Source organism: Falco punctatus (genome assembly GCF_963210335.1).
Source record: "Falco punctatus genome assembly, chromosome: 8".
Lineage (NCBI taxonomy): Eukaryota > Metazoa > Chordata > Aves > Falconiformes > Falconidae > Falco > Falco punctatus.
The window spans coordinates 25,003,831-25,024,551 of NC_137588.1; the positions used below are offsets into that span (position 1 = coordinate 25,003,831).

Genomic DNA, 20,721 nt, shown 5'->3' on the forward strand with positions numbered 1-20,721 from the left:
TACCTTTGATTTTGCAGGTCCGCTGTGCTGTTTGACGGCACTGCTCTCATCCCCGTTATTGGCATAACAACTTCTTACATGTTCAAGGATGTAAAGATAGAAACAAACCAATGGGGAAACTTCTCACGTTCAACAGATGGCACAGTCTGCATGGCATGACATATGACCTGTGTTTATTATTGTAGTCTGGCCAAATGCTGGTATCTAGAGAAAGCCCACATCCTTGATTTGCTTCCAGGGCAAGGAGAAAGCAAAGCCACAGACCCTTCTTGTTACTCATCTCCTAGTGTTAAAATCGTGGCTACTGCTCGTTTCCCATGCCAAGGCTGTTGGCTGGTGTTAACTGCTTTTCAAGGAATTATTTGTTTTGCCCTAAGTCTTCCTTGTGGGCACATAAAACCTCCTTACCAATAGAGATCTGTGATAGACAGCAAAGTGTAATCCGGCGTGTCATCTCCCCGTCCTGCCTTTCTCTCCCAGCCTGTCTGCATCTTTCCCATAGACTGGGGACAGGGAGGAGGAGCAGCGTTTAGTCTCCAGAAAGGATGAGATGTGCTGCCACGTGAGACACATTTTGTAATGATGAGACTGTGTAGAATACCCAGCTCTGTGAGCAACTCTGTCCGTTTGCTGTAAGCCAATCCTCCACATATTTTATGCTGCAGAGAAGTACCTTTACCTGTATTGATATGCAGGAGGAGCCAGCGAAATCTATGTCAGCAGTGGCTGTGGCAGTGGGCACGTGGGGAGGGTTAATATTACTCAGTTGATTTCAGCCTCAGAGTATGGCATTTGGTATTTCTGTCCTTGGAATATGTTGGTACTTGTCATTTTTCAGACAGGTGAAGGGGAGGGAATTGATTTACTTCTTGCCCTAAATACAGGGAACAGTGCAACCTCCTAATTGTTATCGCTTTGTGACTATTGTCAAACTGAAACTTCTTTATAAATACAAATGCGGCACTTTTGGGAACGTCTTATTAAAAGTTGGTATGTGTATTGCCATAAATAACAGTAAATGACAGCTAGCACATTTGTGTAAGTGAACGCAGTCAATCAGAAATACCCAGCATCTTTCCTTTAGTGTCTACATTTAATAACTTCGTAGTTTCTTTTCAGAAAGTTGCTACTATGTGAAAATAGTCAAAGGGACTTGAAAAGTAGCCCATTATAATTCTTCAAGCCTTAAAATACCAGACTTTGTCTTGCCTTGAGAAATTAAAAAATTGTCTTAACTTTTTTTCATTAGCTGGATGTTTTTTTAAACCCATATGGCAATGTAAGTCTATACAGTAAATTCAGAAGTCTTCCTTCAAATTTAATGAGCCCTGAATTGCTGTTAAGTATTAGCCATGGTGGAGGTACAGTAGCTGTCTCTGCATTAGGCGTTGCACATAGCCTGCCCGAGGCTGCACCAAAAGAAAGTTGTGTTCCTTTTCCGGAGATCAAAAGCCTTGGAGATGCCTCAGGATTAAGCTCATATACACTCACTCACTTTTGGTCATTTAAAACGAAACAATAATAACAGAACGACGAAGAAGGGAATAGCTTTGAATGCAGTCGCACAGTTCCCCAGTGGGAGCTCTGCACGCTGCACGGGTATGAGAGAGAGTGGGGGAAAATAGAACACAGGCTGTATCCTGGCGGAGAGCCTTATCCTGGGAAGGGCCAAGCACCTGTACTGCTGCCTGTGTTACTCTGCAGATTTGTACTCAGAGTCACTTGGTCTTCTTGCAGCTGTCTAAAATAGGAAATGATTAGTTTTATGGATGGCTACATTAGAAAAAAAGCGCGCAATTGTAACTCTGCTCTAGCTCTGACCTTTCTGTGTTACAGATGTCCAGTGTTGACCTGGCCTGGAGAAGGGTGCAAAGGCTGAAACAATCATGGATTTTACTGATCAATTGTGCTTTAGGAATTATTGACAGTTTTGCACAGGTTCTTGAAAATGTTATTTATAATGAAATCAACTAAAACTATTTTTGCTATAAGTTCTATAAGGTGCATAAGAAAAACCTTAAATTCATCTAGTAGCTGTTCCCATGAACAGGTTTATTTTAGTAAAAAAAAAAATTTTTATCAAGTGTTATGACGCAAAAAAAAATATTCAAATTTCTGGGTATGCACAGATGACCACGAAGACTTATTCATGTGCATGACAGAATTTGTGTTTTGGTTTATTTTTATTTTGTTTATTTCTTTTTTTTTTTTTTTTTACTTGTATGAAATGGGTTTTCTGAAGTTTAAAAATAGTAAAACATCTAAGATGATGTTCTGTGCTTGCAGTGTGTGAGTGTTGCTTTAGTGCAGTGTTGCAGTTATAGTGTCTGGTCTTTTAGCTTTCTGTTTTTCTTTTAATGTAGTGTGAAGTGTCTTATCCTTTTCTATGAATTCCAATTTGCCTTAAATCTTTCAATGCTGTAGCTGTTTCAGTAAGTAGTCCAAACTAATGGTGTAGAATGCTTTGACCAAATGAGCTGGTCTATTATGCCTTGTAAAACAGCAGCATAGGGCTTTTAAAGGTAGTCAATAAAAGTTGCTGAAAATTTGGCTTTTTTAATGTGTAGTAAGTGTTTTTAATGATTTTTCACATAATATGTAAGGTAGTGAAATGCAAGAGGGGAAAAAAATGTTTTGTGTGAAACACATTTTCTGACTGGGGAAATTTTAATAGGATAAATTGTTTGTAAGGCCATATGCCAATAGTTCCCTCTGGTAGTTTGAATGATTTAGGAACTCTGCTGTATGATGCCATGTAAAATCTTTTTTTGCCTTTTTTCAGAAACTAACTTGATGTTCTAGTTTTAGCATAGGTAGAGTAGGGAGTTTGGGGTGGAGATATCACCAAATGTTTTTGTCCTTCCTTTATACTAATGATAGTGCTTTAGGATGAGGATTGTGCTGAGACTTAGCAAACAGAAAAGTTGCTATTACAGCAAAATGGCAAAAGCTAAAGGACTCGTTTTCAAACATACGCTGAGATGTAAGTAGAAGCATAATTGATTGGGTACTAGCTCTCTATAGTAGGTAAATAAAAATAAAAAGACTTGGCACTTTTAAAAGGTAACTTTACCAAAGAACAAAGAGCCAGTAACCAATAATTCTGATTTGTCTCAGCATTACGTCTTCTGTACTCTTTATTTTTGCCGGACCAGTTTGCGGTTAGGAGAATGTGCCTTTTTTGTACATTTGCATTTAGGTTTTATAATTTTAATTGATGTATGGACACAAAAGCATGAAGGAAGACTTGGATCCAAGCAGTGCCACACTTTACATCATCACTACAAGTGTTAAGTGTAAAGAAAACCAATTTTGAAACTATGAAATTCCTGATTCATAAATACACAGTTATTTGTACTTCACATATTAGATAATTCACTGCTACTAAAGCTCTTTATTACAATTGCATATGTTTTAAATCGAACGATGAATTAAGTTGTCTTCCAAAACTGTATACTTCTCTGGTCAGCTGTATATGATCAGTTATCTACCTCAAAGTTTATTTCCTTTTGTATTGGGACAGGTTGCTGGCCCTCCCTGTTTCCACAGACCAAATCATCCTAGCTCAGGAGCTAGGGCTAAGCAGTTGTTTCTTTCAAGTATTTTTTAGTTTTTAAATTTTGTGTGAGTATTGGAGTATAGATGTCGGTGACATTTCATAGTTTCAAAAGTAAATTGCTGCTCTGAGAAGTGTAGATTCTAGTGAAATACATAGTCATAAGAGATGTGTTTTTGTTTTTTCTTTTTTTAAAAAGTTGTGGTATTATTGGTTCTATGCTCCCTGGAATATTACTGCTTTGTAAAAAGTCCAGACTTCCTGCAGCACCTTGCCTGTATCTGGTAACTTTCCAAGCCTGGATCTCTCACTACTTGATATTTTTGCGTTAATTAAAACTGCAGTATGATAGCTGTGTTAGAGGGAGGGAAGAGCTGCTGCCAGAAATGTCTGAACTAAGTGCCATACTCATTGTCTGGGTAAGATTTGGGAAATTTAACCTCTGTACATAAAGAAATAATCAGTTACTTAAACATCACATAGTAGACAGCCATTAAATTATAAAAAATTAATTTATGAAGAAAGACCTTTTGTACAGATTGAAAAAAAAAAGATTTTCATAGAGATATCTATATGATCAAGAGAGTTAATTTTTTATTTTTGTTTTACTAGTGCCACAAACTTGCCAGTGGTAACTTATTTGTCCGGTTCAAGATAACTCTGTAGTTTTGTTTCCTAGGACTTGTTGTTAAACGCCAAAAGACATTTTTGAACTGTAAATTTGATTAGATTGTTAGCTTTTTTCTGTTTTATTTCTTTGAAAACTTTTGAATAAAAAAGATCCAAAAAAATGAAAAAGTATTGTCTTTTTCCTTCAGCCCTTCCTCAAGGGAAAACCCAAACAGGTTGTGGTAAAACCTTTGCATTTATTTTGAATTAGCCAGAGTTACTTTCTGCTTTACAGTCTGGGTTTTTCCCTCCTCTGTGTTTCGTTAAAATTAAATTTTAATTCTTTCAAACTACATTACAAAGTCACTTATTCTTTTAGACAAAACGGGAAAAGACATGCGGAAGATAGATGGTGAAATGTCTGATTTGAATGCAAAAAGTCTCTTGTCCTCTGTGTCAGCCTGCACAGAGAGTTGTACGTCACCAGGCCTGCATGCTGTGGTTGTAAATGCAAGCCAGTTTTCTAGAAGTAACGGTGGAGATGGAGGGTCACTTTGGTAGTTCGTGCGTTGAACATCTGCTGCGTAAAAGTGCTTTTGTCTGCCCACATGCCGTGGTGCTGGCTGGCACACCCGGTTCTGGAGAGCAGAGGTGATACTTCACTGGAATTCAAAACGATTCCGAGTTTTGCTTTCCAGCTGCTATCTTTAAGCACTTTATTTCTTTAAAGATAATCTCTGGGTTTATTATCCTTTTGGTAGGATCACTACTGCTGATGGTGCATGTCAGTTAGAGGACTTCTCCGCCCAAAGTAAGGCTTGGGAAAGAAAGAGGAAAATACAAAGTATTGTGTCTCCTCAGCCAAATGCTTTACCGATTGCATGGTCCTCCATGTGGTTTTGTATTGACGTGTGTGGCATGAGAGGGGCTCTGACCTAGTTGTGGGCACCCAATCCAGTGACAGGGAGCAGTGGCTGGGTGACCCAGCGGGCCCCTGCACCTCGCCGCGGGTACCGGGGAGGCAAAGGGGAGGCTTGGTTGCTGCAGGCGGTGCCCCCCTGGAGAACCCTCCCCCCCTGGGCAGACAGCCCTTGACATGACACAGCTGGTTGTGACATATGCCAAGGGCTCCACCACAGCTGCGGGCGGCCGGGCAGCCTGCTGGCTGGGTGCGCTGGGCTCCGCTGCAGGCACTGCGCGGCCCAAGCTTTCGGGCGCATGGTACTAATGCAAGATACCGACCGTAAACGTGTTTGCAGTGGAGCTAGCAAAAGGGACTCGCCTAGAGGTTAGGAACTTGATTTGCATTAGCTTATGCAATAAAGACATCCTTGACAATGGTGGCTGTTATTATTAACAAAGAGGGAAAAAAACCTCGCGCTGTGTGCTACCAAACACATTTATAATCCTGTAACTGAAAAAAATAGCATTTAACCATTCTGGGGTAGTTTAAATACTGGCGCAGTATGTGGCCTGTCTAAAATGCAATGGATGAGGGGATGAATACGGAACTTTCAAAGGGTTTTGTTACTTTATTCCTGTTCACCACCATACTGAATTAGTAACTCAGATTAGTAAGCAGTCTTTTTGAATTAAGTGAGAATACTACCTCACAAAAATTATATGTCATAGACTCAGAATAATTGAGGTTGGAAAGGCTTTTTGCTATCTATTTGCTTTTCTAATTAGCCCTATGGTAAACTTGGCTCTCTTACTGTAACTCCAAATATATTTGATAAGAATGAATGTTTTCAGATTAGTACCTTTTGCCTGATATAATAAGGTTGTGTGTATCATTTCTATCAGGCAATCTGCAATAATGCAATGTCTTTATGTAATATACTTTTATTATATATAATAAAATTCATATTTATTACCAAGCGGCTTGTTCAAATGTTGACTCCATCCTCTTGCACACAACCTGTTGTGAACTCTACTAACAAACGTGATGTTAATATATTTTTTGACCTGTTAACAAATACTGATAAGCATCATATTCATGTTGGGTGATTTTGTACAGGCACAAATGTTTTGTGCAAGACCATGCACAGACCCTATTGTTTGTTGGTTGTTAGTGATTAGAAAGTAGCTTTTCTTTAGGCCCTGAACAAAATCTTATTTTTCTTCGTTTTCTAAACTAGCTACACTGGGCAGGTGCAAGACAAGTGTAATCAATGCATTAGCAACAACATAACAAAGTACTGTTATCAGCTGAGCCCTGCTAATAACTGTTTGCATCTATTGGGCTAGAAAATTTGTGGAGTAGGTCAGAGTGGTCTAGAGCACTCTTCCTTGTACTCTTGTCAGTTTTTCTCAGGAAAAGGAAAAATATGTAAAAAGTGATGCTTTGCTCTCCTCTTCTAGTTTTAATTTATGCTGTGGTACATCCACCATACCAGACAAACTTGGTGATTGACAAAAACTGTGCCACCTTACTTTCTGCAGCAACATGATATGAGAAATGCATTTTATGTGTCAGAATATTTATATGAGTTTGTACTCCTGCTCCTCCTGTGCACACTTTGCTGCACTTGTTCTTTTTGCTTTGATCAACCACTCCAAAATTATTTGCAAACTTTCACATGCTTTGGAATAGGATACTCAATCCTATCCTGTCCAGCAGCGTCTTACTGCAAAAACCAATGTGTTATTTGGTGGCATTTAAGATGTGTATGCTGTTACCTTCCAAGCACTTGCAACACTGACGTACTCTTTCAACTGTGAAAGATCATCTGTATCATTCCCTAGCCAACAAATTCTGGCATTGATTAACCCAAACAAATCTGAGGCTTTTGGCTTTCAGACTTGGTCCATTAATTCTATCCAGAATAGGGATTAGGATAAAAAAACCTATTCTGTTTGGCAACTTCTCTTTCAGCTACTAAGAAAAGCCAAGCTGATGTCAGAACAGCAAAGATTTACAGTGCAGTGACCAGAGGGAGTGTGTAAAAGCCTGCGTGTGGAATTAGTCAGTCTTTCCTTTTCAGGACAGCTCTAACTGCATCTACCATCTGAGAAACCTGTGCAGCCCGTTTCTGCAGTAAAGAAGGAATCATATCACGGGAAAATACTACTGGATTTTTTTTTCCATGTCCAAGAAGAAAGGACAGCGTGTCAACAGGCAAGCTTTAACTGTTAAAGTTACCTTGCCTTTTTCAACAGTATCCCCTCACGCAGTGCTCAGAATTCTGCTGTGTTTCATCAGTCTCCCTGCAGCTGAATAAACTTATCTCTTTTGACAGCTTCACTGGGATAGAAAGAGATTTTTGGAGAACTTAAAGAATGAAGGTATGTGGCACCCTAAAGACTTCTCACATGCACACATGTTCAGATCAACCTGCTCAGGCAGCTTTCTAAGTAGCTTTATTGTTTTAGAGGCTAGCCTGCTAGTGTTACCAAGGGAGAAAACATTTGGAAAATTATTTCTGTGTGTACGCTCTGCTGATCCTAAAGAAGTCATCTTCAGTAGGAATTCTCCCCACCGGAGATTCACACGCAGGGTTGATGTTTTTAAGCAATATCTGTGAAGCACTTAAGGGTAATGGAATAAAACAATGTTTTAAAAGGCAGCCAGGAGAAAATTTACTAATCAATAGAATGTTTTGGTAAATAGTGTTAGCTTTTTTTCAGGCACAAATAGAAAACGACTTGTCTTTCCATGGTAAGAAATAGTTTTCCACCAATGAGAAAACACTCTGCTAATTGTTTTTTGCCTTCCAGTGAATGTAAAAGATAGGAAAATGTATTTACTGCTATTTGTTACAGCTTGGCTTTTGTAGCAGTTTGTTCGGGTACCTTTACCCAATCTCAAAGATAATCTGTAAGCAGAATATCCATAACTAGGCACATGGAGTAGTTATTTATTGACTAGCCCACAGAAAAGCAAGGTAGGATTTCACAAGCCATTAGGCTGAGCATCGCCGTGCTCAGCCAGCAAGGTACGCGGGGTGGCTTTGCTGGCCAGGCAGGCATGGGGCAGGAGGGGAACGGTCAGTCCCTGCAGCGCTCCAGAGCAAACCCTCAGCATTGTCACTTCCATCACCTGCCAGGCTCCGTCAGTGCCCCCAGCAATGACGGCTTGCCCCAATGCACCGGCCTGATGCTTCCTGACTAGCCTTGCTCTTTTCCTCCTTTGGATTTTAAACCTTTCCATGTTGCTGCTTTTCCTCCTGAATCATTGAGCTACTGGCAATCCTGTCCCAACAGCTCTACCTCTGTCTGTAATTTTACCTTTCTTATCTCTCCACAGACTTTCTCACAGCTTTTTTTCAGCAGTCTGAAGCCGGGTTATACAGCTGGGCTGGATCAGAGCTGGGCCTTCGTGCACAGGCAGCTACAGCACTGGGAGAGGGGAGGGAGGCGCGTGGCAGGGGCTGCAGCGAGGTGACATACTCCAGGTCTTCCTCATGTCAAAAAAACATCGTTCAAGTGCAGCTGGAGGAGTGGGTATTCACAGAGCTCCAAGGGTTGCAGTCTTTGCCAGAAGAGAATGAAAACCAGGTTTCAACCAGCTTTAAGAGAGGCCAGCGTAGCTAGGTAGAATAAAACACTCTGGAAGTTACCAGCTGCGTATATCGCGAGTTCACGACCTCCTTCAGCCCTGCCCTGTGCACGTCCCATAGTTCCATGAGTTCCAGCTGTCAGTAGGCAGAGGGTTCATACGGGAGTGGGAAGGAGGCAGCTCATCGGCAAGTCGCAGGCTCCACGTAGTAAAAGGCGCATTGCCACTTGTGCAGCCCCTGTGCTGTGAGCCCCTGAGCCACAGAAGTTACTGAACAAAGACAGCAGCAGGGAAGTAAGCTTGCGTTCGGGAGTGCGAACCCTTGGGGTTTAATTTGTTGCTTAGTAAACTGTATTTAAGAGAGTGGCCTGGCTCCATCTTCTGTGGTGTCTCTAGAAACGGCAAAGCTTTACCGTCCATTCTAGGGCAAGTTTTGTATTAAGTGTTGAAAATCCAGATTTCAGTTATTAAAAAAAAAAGAGAATTAAGCAGTTCCAGGAATTCCTCTCCTGAAAATATTTTGCAGATGAAACTAGCCAGTCATCTCTGGGAAAACAATTTAGGACAAACCATACCATTGCGTGTATTACAGTAAGCATATGTGCAGCTCATCTATTCCAGATGGTGATCATCTGATCAGCCCTGCAGTGCGTGGCGCTGCCCTGTTTCAAGGCTGCAATTAATTTCCTAGGCAATGTTGTGTGCATCAGCAAACGCAGCTGTTGGGACCCATCCTTTTTCAATCGGACTCGTGCAGGTGGGTGAGCGGTGCAGAGCCCGGGGCTCAGAGGGTGCTGGCCCGGGCTCAGGCTGCCTCCCTGGTGCTGTCTTGGCTGCTAGTGCTGTCAGAGGGACAGAGTGGGGAGACCCCCGCACCCCAGCTGTCCCACTGCTGCTCTTCTTACCCTAGAGCTTAAATCTCATCTTATCTTGCAGCCACCAGGGGGCATCTTCGTTATAAACTGAAATAATTAAAAAGGTGAACTCCCATTCATAGTAGGTAATTATGGTGCATTTATGATACCTGTTATTAAAAGCAAAACCTCATCCTGCCTTTGCATAATAAAATGCAAGTGCTCACATTTCTAATAATGTTTCTACTCATCATTAAGACAGCGATAGGGTTGTCTTTATCAGAGGAAAAAAAAAAAGCCGTAATTTTCCTTTGGTTAATGAAATGCATAAGGGTGCCTTCACTGCACAGCAGGCGGGGAAGGAAAAAAAAAAAAAATCTAATCAAAACCACAGCATCACCAAAAACACAAGTGCTCCAGGCAGGGTCAGGGAGAATTGACAAGTAGCTTGTATGTGACAGACGAACACAAGAGAAGCCAAACAGCAAGGAAATGCTGGAGAAGTCAAACAGTCTGCAAAGATTCAACCCAGGCCAGAGCGAGAAACCTTTTTCCCATTAACTCAAAGCCAGTCTATTTGCATATACTCTTGGGAGCTTCCTTATTATTATTCTATCTTCATAAGAGCCAAGACAATTGAAAATGTATTCATTCAAAACACAGCATAAAAGAAACAAATACCTTTTCAGGAAGTAAATAAAGCTCTGAAAATAAATTAGTATCTTGGGGGCTAAATGAAAAATCTATACTACAAAACCATGCAAAGTATTTGGGGTGATGTGGAAAAGGCTGCTCATTTTTGGAAAGTTAAAAAAGAACATCTTTTAGTGGTCATTAAAATTGACACTTCTTATGTATCTATCCAGATTACTAGTACAGATGGGCAAGGTGAGAGGAGCGGACAACAGAAACAGTTATTTTTACTGTCTTGTCTCTATCTGTAATACAGCTTGAATTTAACAAATAAGTCAAGCATAACCCACAGAGGATTTTGGTGCATCAAGTCTCGGAAGCTTTTTGTAGCATCCTTTTTGGTGAAGGGGAATCGGCTTGTCCATGTGTTTCAGACAGTTGTGTTCACCTCTGGTTCTGCTGGACACTCAGCCTTACACTGCATCGTCAGTGCCCCAGGCAAGGCCAGCGACTCTGACCTGCACAATCTGGCTTTTAGATGTGGACTACAAGAAGCGTTTGTTAATCTCTGCCAGGGATTTTGTCACTCTTCAAAGTAATTAGATGAATTACTTCTGGACCAGGCCAAATTGCAGTATCGGGCACAATAAAAGACCCAAAGAGCAACCGGAACAAATAGGACAGTTCATAGACGGTCATGAATAAAAATACTGTAAGTCTGGAAATATAAAGTATTTCTCTGTTTTGCATACGCCCTAGCCTTAGGCTAAACAGTGCACAGACACAGACTTGAATTTCTGGAAAAGGATCTGATCCAGGCGTGTGTTTGCAATTTTTGAGTGTTGCTTTTTGTGTTGTATGCAGTTCAGGGAGAAAAAGACGCAAATCCAAATTTATTTTTTTTTCTCCAAATTTCAGACCCGAAAGCCTTCCTTCTCTGTGTTTTTTTCTTTTTTCTTTGCAGTCTTGAGTACTTGTGATTATCTTCTTTTGGCATCCACCTCAATATCAGCATGACTATGTTTGTCACAGGTTTTATATGCTGCTGCAAGCAGGACTCAAATTAGGATTGGTGTGACCAAAGGACAATAGCTCTGCCAACAAGACAGACTTTTTTTGATCTAACTAGCAGATGCTCTGCTAGCGTCTCTCACTTTTTTGCCTCTCTCTTGCCTAAAGGACTGAAACCAGCCTGTCAGTGTGATTGTACTCACAGGAGCTACAACTGTTTGCACAAGATCCGAATCTAGCCTAATACCTACTTTAATAACTGCTTCCAACAGCTACTTGTGGCGGCTCAGATGGTAAATTCCATTCAATATATCATAGCTTTAAAAAGCAGAGATTTTTCCAGAAACGGCTACTCTTTTTATAGAGGCTATTTTGCACCCTAGTGGATTGTTTTAGATAGTAACAAATTGTTCCTGCATACCCCTGGTCATCAATCGCTTGCAAGAATAATATTGCAAGGGAACAAGGCTAGAAAAAGACCCTGCTGCGATTCAAACCTTGAATTCCTTTTTGTTCCCTCCCCTGGTACTTGGCAGTAGCTTTGGAAGAAGAAGAAACTACCAGACATATTAAAGACCTGGCATAAAATATTGGACCAGCTTTTCAGGTGTCACTGAGGGGCAGCAGGTCTAGAGGTGTCTCTCCAGTCCAGACTTAAGAAGATCTTAACTAGATTTAGCTTTTCAAGCAAGCCTGAAGGCTACTGACTGCCAGTCATCCTGACAAGGTGATGACTAATGGGGACAATTAGCTCCCTCCCCTAACATGCTGTCTGTCATGGCGATTTGAAAAGGAATAAGAACACTTTTCCCTAAGGAAACAGGTTGGCAAATGGGTTTGGGTCTGTTAAAGCTTTAGCATAGTTTCATATTAACAAAATGTCAAAAAGTTGTTCCAAGAAAGAGCAGGTTCAAACCCATATTGTCTGCTCTGTAAATTCCTATTTAATTCATGTTCACATATTGAAAAAATCACTCTATAACCAACCTGTATTTCCACAGAAGTAAGCTGCAGGATTTCCATTAACTCCAAAGGGAGGAAGATACATTTTGTGTTGTCCACTTCATAAGTAACAGCTTTTTGATTTTTAAGGGGTAACTAGCTAAGCTGTATAGGAGTTAAAAACTAGTGGCTTTCAGTGATTAAACTTGTTTCTGTCTCTTTCAGAACAGTATTTCCAGTTTATAGACAAAACTGAGGCACATCTGACTAGTTGTCATTCATTATCAATATTATCCGGCTGCTAATCATTAAAGCTAATGCTTACAGAAGTGTCTTGCATCTCTGACATTGATTTTAAGCATCCATCTCTCATAGAACTTTATTTTCAGATCTGCTGAGTGTCCAGAGCATGAAGGTCAGTTTGTGATGCACGTTCACTGCTGAATTTTAAGAACCAAAGCACCTTAGTTGTGCCAGTTAAATTTTTTCCGTAGTTCACACTCCTTATTGAACGAGTTTTAGTATAGCTGACTGCATGGATCTCAGGAGAACTTGCTGAAAAGAAAGGAGAAAGGCAAAGGAGTTGCCACCACTGAACTAGGCTACTCTTTACAGTGAACAAGAAGCAATCAGACTATAATCTAAAAGCCACTGTGAAAAGCTACATGACTAATCTGTATTTTCATTGTGTGACTGGTAGGAGAAGGAGGATGTAGCACAATAACCAATTGATTGGAAAGGCAATGTAGTCATTCAACAGGGCATTATTCTGAACCGATTTAAATGACAGTAGAGCAGCCCACTCTTGTCTTAAGGAAACACGAGTCATTCAAATGCCATATCTAATGATGAAATTATTCCACTGAGTTATTTGTTGACATGTATTACATATAGCTAATATGTTCCTGCTGCAGACCCTGAGGACTCTTTGTTTATGCTCAACGTGAATGTATTCTAGCACATGAATTACTATCCTCCTGCCTGCTTCTTGGGCGCCTCCAGAATAAGTAATACGTTGGCATAACTTTGCCATTTGTCAGCCAGCAGTCTGGTAGCACATTTGCTCGTCAATCTAATTTTAACCTTTTCTCATACGAGCACTTGGTATTTCATGTAAATCAACCAGTCAGTCTGTCATTCAGTAGGATACAATCTTCATAGTCTTCTAAACTATGCGCTCTATCGTATGTGTTCATTTTCTCAGTAGCAGAGGAAAAGTAAAACTAATATATTACTTCTGGTTTCTTAATACCAGAATGCCAGGAATCTCTTTATTACCGCAATAGAGACAAGTGACAGGTCTAGCAGAGGTTTTGGACAATGGGCCTGGTAATGCATTCAGCACCTCCTGAATTGCAAGGTCTAGCCTGAATGGTAAGTAGCACAATGTGTGCTTAAATGCTTCGTAGCACATATTCAAGGTCTGTTCCTATCATCACTGTAATTTGCGGCTAAGAATGCAGAAAAATACATGCAACTGATGAATTAAAAGTTTATTTATCAATAATTTCTCTGTGGTTCCAAGTTTCTTGATAAAATACTGATGCTGGCTGCAAAAGAGAACGTGATTCATTCTGAAATACAGGTAAGTTTGTGAATGCACATTTCTTTTGATAATTTCTGTAAATAACATGAAAAGTTTGCTGGGATATCCTTTACTTTGTGAGGGTTTTCAGAAATTGATTTGGCTATGAAAGTAGTATGCTTGAACTTCAGCTGTTTTGTCAGGGTTGCTGTAAACATGCATCACTTTAATACCTTTATTTTCCAAACATGAGTGAGGGTCACAGTCCATTTATGCAGCCTAAAACCCATTCTGGCTTTTTCAGATACTTTACTGCGTTAAGAATGTTTTAAAAAAGCAATTGTAAAATTCTACTGAAACAATCTGTGATGTCTGCTAAGAATTCAGTCCCACACGACATCATTCACTACATGGTACAACGTTAACTGTTTTAATAATTATGAAAATTATAGTTTGACTGATCTAAATATTCCTTATTAATACTTTGAGACTATCAACACCGCATTGTATTTCACTCCACTCAGGCTTATGATTGATAAAATAAAGCTACATATATTTAATACTAGGTTCAGTTCTGAATAGTGATTGATGACACTGTACTGCATTTCTCCCCAGCACAGTGCTTAGTAGTCCCCTTGTTAAAGAGCAGAAGTGAAGCTCATTCACTCCTGCAGCATCACGAAGCCCCTCCTCAGTTCATACTCTCTTGTGCTGCTGTTTACTTACAGACTCCATCACACTTTGAGCCCATCCCCATTGCCATGCCCCCTTTCTAGCAACTTCTGTGCATGGTATGCACCCCAAAATTTACCTCTGGTGCTGTGGAATTAATTCACCTGTGTTGAGTTTCTGGGTGTAAGTTGTATCTAATGATATTTGTGCAGTTTCTACCACAGAGATATGTTTCTGATTGATGTAGTACTGTAATAGGAGTAATAACACGTAAACTGCTTCCATCACCACATCCAGCATCTTTTATATCTATGTACAGATCAAGTACAGGCAATATTTGCCCATTGTGATCTAAAGTGATATAAGACTTAATTTAGCACTAGTTTGACCCAAAGTTTTAGCCACAGATTAAGTAAATATCTTCAGAAACACAGGCCTGAGATTTCTGGCCGTTTTGAATAAACATACATCAGAAGAATTTGTCCCATAAAATATTCAGACACTTCTATTACTTAATTTTGCATAGCAGGGGTATACATGAGTTTATCCTCCGTGCTTTGATGGAGTTCTCATATGCCAAGCAGCTGCAGGTTTTGCCTATATCTCGGAGTGTGTCTAGGCAAATTCAATACAGTTGGTGAGGTGGACTGTCATAACTGGCGACAGCATTTGGTTTCACTGAGCATGTGAAAAGTAATTTTACGTGTAATTTGTTCATTGCATATTAGAGCCTCTGGTATCCCACCACTGTTCTTGCAGCTGCAAGCTCTATCTAGTCCAGGGAAGTGTGTATTACCAATAAATGATTGCTCTGAAGAAAAGCAGTGAATTTCTGGGAATGGGTTGGCAGGGGGACTAACTGTTATTACAGGAAAAATACATTCTGGTCTTACTTATTGTTTGTTCATTAAGGCACACGTAGCTGTGTTTAACAAACATCCTCTTCCCCTTCAAATTTTTCGTGATGCTTGATCCTTACGGATTACTGAAGAATTACAATCTAGCAACAGGATCAGAAGTTACAGAATTATATATGTGGTGAATCTAGACTCAGATCTTTATTTAAGAAAGAAATTAATCTTTTAATTCTGTGCCTGTATAAAGAAAAAAGAAAAATTATGGTAATGAGTTACTACCACCACAGACAACTTGAGTAATTTTTTCCCTGGGGTACATATCTCAGTTCTAGTTTTTAGCAGTGTATTCCTCCAGGAATCCAAGGCAATATCCAACCATCTCTGTTGGAAGGTGTGGTGGGCAAACCCAATACAGAAGGACTCAGTCTTTCTCTTTTCATGTGAATTTTGTATATAATTCAAAAAATCCTTAAATGCATTTTCAGGTACTGCTAATGAGACAGCTTTAAAAATTACTTCTCTACAGCCGTGAGTCATACTAATTCTGTTAATGTCCATTGCTTTTTTAATCTTGACTCAGTCCCACCTATTAGATGGCAAATCTAGGTATCAAAGTCTAAATTCGGCTCACTTCATTGTTCGTGTCATGTTTCCCCCCAAAAGGGAGAGCAGATGCCACCCATGGGATGAGTACAGCTCATGGTTACCATTTGCAGCAATCTTGGTATTAAATGGATGCACAAAAGGTAAGTGCCATAACAACGTCCTGTCAACATGAGTTGCGCATGTGTGGGCCCCATATGAAAACTAATGAGCAACGAGGATATTCTGTCCTCCCCAGCATGTGTCTGACATCCCGGCTGGTCAGAGTTTGCATACCTGTCCTCCTTGAATCATCAGGTTAAAAAAAGAAAGTGAAAGAATAATGTGCTAAATATGTAGCTAGAAACGCTTCTGAAAAGGAGGATTTGGCAAGCTGCATTTAGGGAGAGACTACACTTATTTCAGTAAACAGAAATACTAAAAACAAGAAAAAAAAACCCTCTCAGACCTAATAAATCACCTGAAACCTACACGTTTTGGTCCAATACCTTTTGACAGATTAAAAATACTTTTATGCTAAAACAATCATAATGGTATATTTTACTTTTCCACTGTAGTGACCACGGCCCAGAAGTTCAATGGAGAAGTTTTATTGCCAATTACTATTAGAAAGTAATTCTGTAGACATTTAAATTCCATCTTTAAGGGCACGTAATAGGATTGCCTAGTGTGTCACAGTCCTACCACCACATCAATGGTAAAAGCCCAGGGAAATGGTCTTTATGATTTGTATTATATAAATACAGATAAATGCATATCAGCTCCTGTTGCATGGAGCTGGGCTGCTGGGTGTGTGTGAGGCCAGGAGAGATCTCCAGTGCTGCCCACACGCCGGGTCTCGCCCACCGCCCGCGGCACGGCTCAGCCCCCCCTTGCCTCATGCTCCTCAGCTGCCGCCAGCAGCTTGTGCTTTCGGCACATCGTGGACACACTGCTCGGCCAGCAGCTTGTGCTTTCGGCACATCGTGGACACACTGCTCGGTGACCTGTGCGTCGGACATGGCTTGCCAAGGTGATTTATGACTCACTGTATCTGACTCACTGCAGCTGACAGCCAGAAATGGGGGAAAGCAGGGAAGTGCCACCTACCCCACGTGGCCCCTGGCTGGAGGGGTGTGGTGGGCTTTCTTGCTGTGTCCTTCCACATCCATGTTCTCCATGAGCTTCTGGCCTCCTAATCAACTGCCAATTTACAACTAAGTGTAAATTAGTCCCTAGTGTAAATGTTCCTAATTAGCTTCAAGGGACATATCAATGAAAAGCCATGATGTGGGCTTATGGGGGCAACAAGCATTACTGTTCCTTCAGAGCAAAATCTGTCTTCTGCTAGTTTTTCCATCCAATTCTAAAGGACTCTTCTCTTACAGTATAACCTACTACTCCTACTCTGACCTTCCTGACCTTCCTGTCAGTTCTGCTTTGGGTTCAGGCCTGGCTTCCCACAGCTCTTCTGCCTGTTTGTTTCCCTTCTCCCTCCCCTCTGAAACACCTCCACAGTTTGGATGCTCTTGAAGGAAATTGCCTTCCACCACTGTCCTTTCACACCCCAGCACAGGCTGGACTGAATACAGGGCTATCTATGTCAAAATGCAGACACAGGCATGGGTGACACTAACATTAAAGAAGTAACCTCCAGCAGTCCCCACAGCACAGCTCCCTGGGATCTGCTCTCTAGGCACAGTCCTGACCCAGTCACAGAATCACAGAATGGTCAGGGTTGGAAGGGACCTCTGGAGATCCTAGTGCAACCCCCTGCTACTAAAGCAGGTTCACTGAGAGTGGATTGTGCAGGATTGTGTCCAGGCAGGTTTTGAACATCTCCAGAGCAGGAGATTCTACAGTCTCTCTGGGCAGCCTGTCCCAGTGCTCTGTCACCCTCAAGGTAAAGAAGTTCTTCCTCATATCCAGATGGAACTTCTTGTGTTGCAGCTTGTGCCCATTGCCCCTTGTCCTGTTGTTGGGCACCACTGAAAAGAGCCTGGCCCCATCCTCCTGACACTCACCGTTCAGGTATTTGTAAGCATTGATAAGATCCCCTCTCATCTCTTCTCCAGGCTGAACAGGCCCAGCTCCCTCAGCCTTTCCTCATCAGGGAGACGCCCCAGTCCCCCAATTATCTTCATATCCCATATCATATCTCTCTTGAACCAGGGAGCCCAGCACTGGACACAGCGCTCCAGATGTGGCCTCACCAGGGCAGAGCAGAGGGGCAGGGTCACCTCCCTCCACCTGCCGGCCACGGTCCTCCTCTTGCACCCCAGGATCCCACTGGTCGCCTTGGCCACAGGGCACACCGCTGGCCCGTGGGCAACTTACTGTCCTCCAGCACTCCCAGGGCCTTCTCCCAGCAGGTCACCCCCAGCCTGTGCTGGTGCCTGGGGCTGTCCCTCCCCAGGGCAGGGCCCTGCGCAGGCCTTTGCTGCACACGTTGCAGCGCCACATTGCAGCTCAGCTGGCCCCATCTGAGGGGGGCTCAGGCCAGGGGCAGGCTGAGCAGAGCGGGAGCGGGGCAAAGCTGTGTGAGGGTGCCCCGCAGCACCCCACATCACCCACGCTCCAAGGGACCACAGGAGCTGTGCCGCCAGCTCGCTGGTGAGAGTCACCCGCAGGCATGAGGTGGGTGAAGACTGCTGAGGGATTTCATGTCTTTGAAGGCAGGGAGCGGGAGAGGAAGGCCCGAGATGTTTATTCTGTAGCAGCACACCCGCACGCTGGCAGCGTGGGGAGAGCCAGCGCAGGGACCCACTGCCTCCCCTGCTGTGTGCACCAGCCCGAAGGGCTGTGCCCTGGCTGGGGGGAGCTATGAGGGAGGGGAGAGCATGAGCTGCTTGTTGTCTTCCTACTTGGGTCTTGCAGAGATGGGGGAGATGGGGGTGGCTTTATTTATTATTAGGTAGAGGGAAAGTGGCAACAGTGGTGGCGAGGGGTCCCTAGCTGGGGCTGAGGCCCATGGTGTCTGCATTAGGCTCCTCTGCTCCTATGGCCAGGCAGCCTGGCCATGGGGAAGGGGCCAGTGGGCTGCTGACCCACTGTGCCACCACAGAGTGCCCCAGGCACTGCAGCTCCCAGCCCTGCTCAAAGTAATGCCCTTTCCCTGCCCTTTCACAGGTTTTGCAAATCCTTCACTAAGTGCCCCCTTAACCCCACATAACCTCACCCCTGCCTGCTTTCTGTGTGCTTTCCCTTTCCTTACAGTGCTCCCCCTGCTCCTCATCTCCTACCCAGGAAGATTCACCAGGATGCTTCTGCTCTTTGGGCCCAGCTTCCCATTTGGTACCTTAGAAGACAGTGTTACAGCTGTTTGCTGCTCCGATTCGCAAGCTGGCTGGTATGGATGTTTCTTTGCTCATTCCCTAAGGTAATTCTGCCTCCTTGCCATTTCTGGGTTTGTCTGGGATTCATCTGTTTATCCCAAACTAATTGTATTCTGCTACTCAGATCAAAGAACCTAGTTTTATGTCTGTTAAGATAAACCTGCAATGCAGTTTATGGGGAAGAAGCACCTTCAGAAAGCGTGTGTGACCTGGGCAGAAAGCAAGTGTGCAAGAGGTGGAAGCACTGCATTGCAGAAGGAGAGTGGATTAGGATTATAACAAGCATAACACTTCTAAAGATTAGAATAGCTTCAACGTTACTCTTTAAAATAATGGATTAATTATTCCAGTGACATTGTGCTGTGTGTCCATGTGCTAACAGGGCTTTTATTTTTTCCCTCTGGAGTGGGGAAAGAAAGTGGTTGCTTAAATCTCTATTGACATATAGCGCATGAATTCCAGTTTTGACTTTATGAAAGCCTCTATCATCATTCTTGTGTGGACTGTCTCATGCTCATTGTACTGTGGGGTTAGACACGCTGTCACTATTCCTATAAATAGCCTGCTTGGTTATGAAGGACTGTTAGTGTTTCCTCTGGGAAGAACAGGACTTTTGACTAATGGCATTTTAGGCCAGTTTTCTTTAAACTTTCTAGAGAAGATAGGGTTTAGAGAGTAGAAAACTTGCTAAAGCAAGCCAATAATCAAGGTATTAATGTTTGAAACACAGATGCTCAGTGAGCCTGGAAAATTCACAGAGAAAATCAAAGTTAGAAGGAGCAGGATGATGGTGTGCTTTTAAAAAAGGAGGCTTGGCTTCAGGGCTGGCAAGGAGCAAGGCAGCTGCCATGTGGAGAAAGAGAAGCTCCCTGTGATCCAGCGGAAAGCTGAGCCGCGGCGCAAGGACGGCTGCAATGGCAGAGAGTTTGCTCTGTACCTGAAAAATACTCAAGTGTACTGGGGAACGGCAGGTAAGGCAATGTGGTTTTCTGTGGTTTTTTGGAGCAAAGCAGGAAGTAGTTGTGTGTAGAAAACTTTGTTTCAGCTATTAGCTCTTCAGTTGTTAGTATCATCTTTAGAGTGTGGAGAGCACCTGCAGGCAAACACCCTCAAGGTTGGTTTGGTAGGGGTGGATGTTTTAAAGTTTGTGGAGCGAGTGAGGATTGCTGGTTCTAAGGATATAGGTCATTTGGGCTGTGTGACCCCGTTTCTGTGTGTAAAGGTGCTGGAGACACCAAAGAGAGCCACACGTCCCCTGGCCATGCAGTGTGAGAGGTCAAACGCAGCATGGTACTGAATGACGGGTAACAAGGCTTGGTAGGTGGCTTCCCCTGACTAGTAGGAGTAACAAATGCCAAGATATACTTACAAGTAGCAACTGATCTGGAATTCAGACCTCACCTTCCACAGCCTGCGAAGTTTCCCAGAGCACATTGAATTGATAGCAGTATCCTTTGTGCAAACAGCGAGTCTGTACACAACAAGATTGCCCTACCAAAAGAAAAGGAATAGAGCATTACATTTAGGGATGGGACTAACTTCTTCTGAACAGTGAGGAAAGCGCTACACTTGCCAGTTATCTCTTCTGTGCATTTCCTCAGTTGTGGCTGGGGACATCTGATGAGTGTTTCCCTTTCACTCCCA

At 42.4% G+C, this 20,721-nt stretch overlaps 2 protein-coding genes and 1 long non-coding RNA gene across 14 annotated transcripts in view; 2 read left to right on the plus strand and 1 right to left on the minus strand.

Annotated features, from left to right (window-relative positions):
* The window catches only part of RBMS1 (RNA binding motif single stranded interacting protein 1), a 146,396-nt gene extending 143,836 nt beyond the window's left edge, over positions 1-2,560 (plus strand). For 3 of the 4 annotated variants that reach the window (XM_080399169.1, XM_080399171.1, XM_080399172.1), the window contains exon 14: positions 1,837-2,560. The gene's annotated coding sequence lies outside the window, so the exon portion shown is untranslated. The other variant, XM_080399170.1, reaches the window with a different exon arrangement.
* On the minus strand, positions 2,177-20,714 carry LOC308068473. The gene is made up of 2 exons (XR_013929978.1): positions 20,447-20,714; positions 2,177-12,661 (listed from the first exon to the last, which is right to left on the minus strand). It is a non-coding gene; the product is annotated as an uncharacterized lncRNA (long non-coding RNA).
* Positions 18,770-20,721, plus strand: part of ITGB6 (integrin subunit beta 6) — a 51,990-nt gene continuing 50,038 nt past the window's right edge. For 8 of the 9 annotated variants that reach the window (XM_080399161.1, XM_080399163.1, XM_080399159.1 and 5 more), the window contains exon 1: positions 19,910-20,048. The gene's annotated coding sequence lies outside the window, so the exon portion shown is untranslated. Of the gene's footprint in view, positions 19,122-19,807; positions 20,049-20,721 lie in introns of those variants that run through there. The other variant, XM_080399162.1, reaches the window with a different exon arrangement.